This window comes from Bos grunniens, chromosome 5, assembly GCF_055505025.1.
Source record: "Bos grunniens cultivar Pamir isolate PY7600 chromosome 5, Bosgru_T2T1.0, whole genome shotgun sequence".
Taxonomy (NCBI): domain Eukaryota; kingdom Metazoa; phylum Chordata; class Mammalia; order Artiodactyla; family Bovidae; genus Bos; species Bos grunniens.
The window spans coordinates 110,122,553-110,128,950 of record NC_141169.1 but is presented as its reverse complement, the minus strand read 5'-3'; positions in this window follow the sequence as shown (position 1 = coordinate 110,128,950).

Below are 6,398 nucleotides of genomic sequence, written 5' to 3'. Positions count from 1 at the left end.
TTTTTAAAGAGTTTACGATGATGTTTCCATACACTTCCCATTTGACCCAATTTAATTATTCTGATAGAAAAAGATTTTAAAATTATTTTGTTTACAACGTAGCTGTGTAAATTCAGCACAACTCCAACTAAATTTGAAGTGAAAGTGAAAGTGTTACTCGCTCAGTCGTGTCTGACTCTTTGAGACCCCATGGACTGTAGCCCACCAGGCTCCTCTGTCCAAGGAATTCTCCAGGCAAGAATACTGGAGTGGATTGCCGTTTCCTTCTCCAGGGGATCTTCCTGGTCCGGGGACTGAACCCAGGTCTCCCACATTGCAGGCAGATTCTTTACCATCTGAGCCACCAAAGCAGAAGCTAAATTTAGCAAATTGCTAAATATATTGATCACATTTTATGAAACAAATTGAAAGATGGAGAAAGATTATATGAGAGGAGAGGCCTGTCAAATTCTACAGATAATTAGCTTTCAGTTCTGAGAGGCAAATGAACAGATGCATGGGGCTTCCTAGCCTAAATTACTCATCTTCTTAGCGCAGGGATTTTCTAGAATCCTGCTCATCAGAACTTGGCAAGGAATGTCAGAACCATTCTTGGTTGTCGCTCAGTCGCTCAGTTGTGTCTGACTCTGTGACCCCATGGACTGCGGCACTCCAGGCTCCCTTGTCCTCCACTATTTTTTTCTTGGAGGTATGTTTTGAGCAGGGATGAAAATTGCTACTTTCCTGTTTCTATTTTTAAGCGGAATTAGAATTAGAGCCAGAGAGAGCTATTGAAAAAAAATAAAAGGCAGTTAGCCACAAGGATTATTAAACTGAAGTCTGTGGGTCAGTCAGTTCAGTCGCTCAGTTGTATCCGACTCTTTGAGACCCCGTGGACTGCAGCACGCCAGGCTTCCCTGTCCCTCACCAACTCCTGGAGTTTGCTCAAACTCATGTCCATCAAGTTGGTGATTCTGTCCAACCATCTCATCCTCTGTCGTCCCCTTCTCCTCCTGCCTTCAATCTTTCCCAGCATCAGGGTCTTTTCTAATAAGTCAGTTCTTTTCATCAGGTGGCCTAAGTACTAGAGTTTCAGCTTCAGCATCAGTCCTTCCAATGAATATTCAGGACTGATTTCCTTTAGGATGAACTGGTTTGATCTCCTTGCAGTCCAGGGACTCTCAAAAGACTTCTCCAACACCACAGTTCAAAAGCATCCATTCTTCGGTACTCAGCTTTCTTTATAGTCCAACTCTTACATCCATATATGACTGCTGGAAAAGCTATAGCTTTGACTAGACAGACCTTTCTTGGCAGAGTAATGTCTCTGCTTTTTAATATGCTTTCTAGGTTGTTCATAGCTTTTCTTTCAAGGGGCAAGCATCTTTTAATTTCATGGCTGCAGTCACCATCTGCAGTGATTTGGAGCCCAAGAAAATAAAGTCTCTCACTGTTTCCATTGTTTCTCCATCTATTTGCCATGAAGTGATGGGACTGGATGCCATGATCTTTGTTTTCTGAATGTTGAGTTTTAAGCCAGCTTTTTCAGTCTGCTCTTTTACTTTTATCAAAAGGCTCTTTAGTTCATCTTCACTTTTTGCCATAAGGGTGGTGTCATCTGCATATCTGAGGTTATTGATATTTCTCCCAGCAATCTTGATTCCAGCTTGAGCTTCATCCAATCCAGCATTTTGCCTGATATACTCTGACATAAGTTAAATAAGCAGGGTGACGATATACAGCCTTGACATACTCCTTTCCCAATTTGGAACCAGTCCTTTGTTTCATGTCTGGTTCTAACTGTTACTTCTTATCCTGCATATAGGTTTCTCAGGAGGCAGGTAAGGTGGTCTGGTATTCCCATCTCTTGAAGAATTTTTCACAGTTTATTGTGATCCACACAGTCAAAGGCTTTGGCATAGTCAATGAAGCAGAAGTAGATGTTTTTCTGGAATTTTCTTGCTTTTTCTATGATCCAACGAATGTTGGCAGTTTGATCTCTGGTTTCTCTGTCTTTTCTAGATCCAGCTTGAACATCTGAAAAGTTCTTGGTTCATGTACTGTTGAAGCCTACCTAGCTTGGAGAATTTTGAACATTACTTTGCTAGCATGAAGACTGTGGGTAGGCTCTGAAAAGTTTGTAAACTCTTGGAGATGATTTGCAAAATGTTTATTTGTGAGTGTACTTTTCTCTGGATAGATTTAATCAGAATCTTGAAGGAGTTTTGGTGATTACAAAACCAAATCAAACCATTGCCACAGTTGAAACCACAGCACAGATTTAGTCTAATCTTTCCACTTAATGTTAAGTAAACTGAGGCTCTCAGAGAGTCCATCCCTGCCTGAGGTCAGAGAGAGTCAGGGCAGAGCCCAGGGAGCAGGGGTGGAGCATGTGGTGAGCTCGGGAAAGGAATTAAATGTTCTGTCCTCTTGGATTGGGGTTCCCCGCACAGGGAATCCCCACCTCCAGGAATAATGATTAAATTTATGGCTTTAAAAGGGAACCTTGAAATTTGAAGGAAGAGAGGAGAGGGATGTAGATGGAACAGAAGTCATGTTGGGCAAGATGAATCAGAAAAATCAGAAGGGATTCCCATGAAGCTGAGGGGTCCTGTCGAACTCTGCGGAAGTGATTGTCAGCAATGTGCTGGAGGGCAGTGTGCTCAACTGGAGGGCAGCAGAGTGTAAATTCATTGGAGAGTACTTCTCAATCAAAATCTCACTGGGCTGAGGACTTCCCTGGTGGTCCAGTGGTTAAGACCCTGTGCTTCCCCTGCATGAGGGAGTGGGTTCGATCCCTGAAACTAACATCCTGCATGTCGCATGGCCAGATAAGTAAATAAATAATAACCTTAAAAAGAAAAATCCTACCGGCTTTTTTCATGGAAATTGACAAGCCGATTCTAAACTTTGGGTGGAAACTCAAAGGACCGAGACTCTCCAAAGCCATTTTGGAAAAGAATAAAGTTCAGTCTTTGCTAACCCCTTGTCATATTTGCATTTCTGGTGTTAGAGCACTTGGCTGTGTGTCTTGGAAACATTGAAAAATTGCAGATATGATGTTTGCCCCCAGATATTTCAACAAGCATCTCCTAAGAAGAAGGACGGCTTACCTAAACATTATGCACAGAAGAAAATGAACAAGAACCTCCTAACGTTCAGTTCCTGTTCAAATTCTCCAAATCGTGCCCCACGTGTTTTCACAGTTGCTTTTCTCAAACCAGGGCTCACTGCAGTTTCACAACGCATGAGGTGACGTCACCTCTTTCAATTGAGAACATTTCCCTAGCTGGTTTTGTTTTTAAAATGATATTGAATATTCCACACTTTCTACTCATCTGGCAGTTTCTTGGTGGTGTCTCCGCATGACTTTTTTTATTCCCTGCACTTCCTGTAGACAGGGAGTGAGGTCTGAAGGCTCAGTTTGATTCAGGTGAAACGTTTCGGCAAGAGCACCTTCCAGGTGACGCTGCATATTTCACAGGACATCGCACCAGGAGGCTACGAGGCTAGCTGCCTTATTACTTGATTTCCTTTGGACAACTTTGTAGAGATCTATTGACATACTGTGTGCGATATACCTGTTTAAAGGGTCCAGGCTATGAAACCACCACCTCGGCTTGTCTCCCTACAGTCCCTGCGGAGTCCAATCACCTGGTGACCAGCAGAGAAGCAAGGCTTTTAGTTTCATCAACCCTTGTCAGGCCCCCAGGCCCACCCCTGCCCGAGGCTCTAGACTCAGAAAGACCCAGGGTGGAGGCCTTGAGAGGATTCTGTTGAGCTGTGAAGGCGCAGCCCCACTGGGGTCGAGGGACAGAAGTCAGACCCCAAGGGGGAAATGGTTGCTGGGGAGTTGGGATCCCTCGGAAAGCAAGTCCCGGGGTGCTGGCTGGAGGGGGCAGAGTGACCCTCCGGGCAAGGCCGAGAGGAGCTCAGCACCGCCCCCCCCAACCTGTGTTCTGTGCTCTCAGATCCAGGTGCTCATTCAGTTCCTCGGAGCTCATTTCTGGGTTTGCACAGAGCAGGTTGACGGATGAGCCTGCGGAGCCTGAGACCCAGATGAGAGCGGAGGGGGAAACCCTGTTTGCTCTGCAGACACAAGGCCTGGCCTGGCCAGGTTCCACTGCCACCACCATCTGTGGGGTGGTGACGTGGGTTTTATAGACCTGCAAACAAGCCTGCAGAGATGATGTGATTTACCCCAGGCCACAGAGCTACAGCTCTGTGTGCACAAGGATTACGTATCAATAATCAGGTGTTTTTTTTTTTTTTAAACTGAGATGTAGTTGATTTACAATATCGTATCAGTTGCAGGTGTACAACATGGTGATTCAATACGTTAATAGATTACACTCAGTTTAAAGTTATTACAACGGAATGACTAATTACCTGTGCAGTACAATATCCTTGTAGCTTATTTACTTTATACATAGCAGTTTGTTCCTCTTCCTCCCCAGCACCTACCTTGCCCCTCTCCTCTTTCCTTTCCCCTGGTAACCACTGATTTGTTCTCTGTATCTGTGGATCTGTTTTCGTTTGTCCTGAACCAGACTTGGGTCTACCTGCCCGGGCTCAGTAAAGCCAATCTTCCAGGCTCTCATGGGTTGTGGTGAAAGAACAGTGTTTAATGCAAGATGTGCAATGTGGGGACAGGTGGGGAGAATGGGCCACTCAGGCTCAGAAGACTTGGCCTTCCCTTTGCTTTCAGGGAAAGGTTTTAAAAAGGCAACATTAGAGGAGAGGGTTGCAGGGGCTTGAGGGTCCATGAAGGCCACCTACCCGGCAAGCCACGTGGAGATGGGGAGAGAGAAGGAGGCGCACGGAATGAGGGCATAGTTCTGTTCACGACGTGGAAGCAGGAAGCAGCAAGGGCAGGGGAATGTCAGGTGTCCCTGTCCCCTCACGGGCCCAGGTCAGTTCAGTCACTCAGTCATGTCCAACTCTTTGCGAGCCCAAGAACCACAGCATGCCAGGCTTCCCTGTCCATCACCAACTCCCAGAGTTTACCCAAACTCATGTCCATTGAGTCGGTGATGCCATCCAACCATCTCATCCTCTGTTGTCCCCTTCTCCCGCCTTCAACCTTTCCCAGCATCAGGGTCTTTTCAAATGAGTCAGCTCTTTGCATCGGTGGCCAAAGTATTGGAGTTACAGCTTCAGCATCAGTCCTTCCAATGAACAAGGCCCAACTCATACCTAGTTCTTTGGGCAATCAGGTCAATAACCACATCTGCCTTGTGGGGACAAAGGGAGAAGTGAGCAGAAGCAGGCCTGATGAGGGGAAGAGGCCGGAGCCCAGCCAGACCTGCACTCTGACCCTGGAGAGCAGAGCAGCAGGGAGGCTGTCCACCAATGAGGGCCTCTCACAGGCTGACCACGCCCAGGGTGGGGCCTGGCTCCCTTACTCCACTCAAGGAGGCATTCATAACCCAAGCAGAGCAGATTAATCACAGGGCAAGTCTCCAGTCTGTCTCAGCTGATCGAAAGTATCATTTACAAGCTTTGGCACGCACTTTGTCATTGCTGGTAACACCTTGTTGCTGACTGTGACTGGAGGGGCAGCTCCTGGGGGTTGCCCACCCAGCTCCTCTCCCGGAGCTGGACAAGCAGTGTCTACTGGAGTCCTTCACCTTTCTTGAGCCTGGACTCCAGAGCTCAGGGTACGGGGTGGGAGTAGGGGGTGGGGCTCCAGCAGAGGAGTGGGGAGAGCAGTGAATTCCCGGAATGGACTCAATTGTCCATGAGGATGATCTGTAACTTTTTCTAACTAAGATGTTGTTTCTGGGACTGGTTAGTTTTACACAGGGAATTATGAAGGTTGGTCTGAATCAGTTGGAGAAGGCAATGGCAACCCACTCCAGTACTCTTGCCTGGAAAATCCCATGGGCAAAGGAGCCTGGTAGGCTGTAGTCCATGGGGTCGGACACGACTGAGCGACTTCACTTTCACTTTTCACTTTCATGCACTGGAGAAGGAAATGGCAACCCACTCCAGTATTCTTGCCTGGAGAATCCCAGGGACAGGGGAGCCTGGTAGACTGCCATCTATGGGGTCGCACAGAGTCGGACACGACTGAAGTGACTTAGCAGCTTAGCAGCTGAATCAGTTTAATAATAAAAAAGAAGCTTTAATGTTTATAGGGCTTCCCTTATAGCTCAGTTGGTAAAGAATCCGCCTGTAATGCAGGAGACCCCGGCTTGATCCCTGGGTCTGGGTCGGGAAGAACCCATGGAGAAAGGATGGGCTACCCACTCCAGTATTCTTGGGCTTCCCTTGAGGCCCTGCTGGTAAAGAATCTACCTGCAATGTGAGAGACCTGGGTTCGATCCCTGGGTTGGGAAGATCCCCTGGAGTAGGGAAAGGCTACCTACTTCAGTATTCTGGCCTGGAGAGAATACTGTACAGTCCATGGAGTCGCA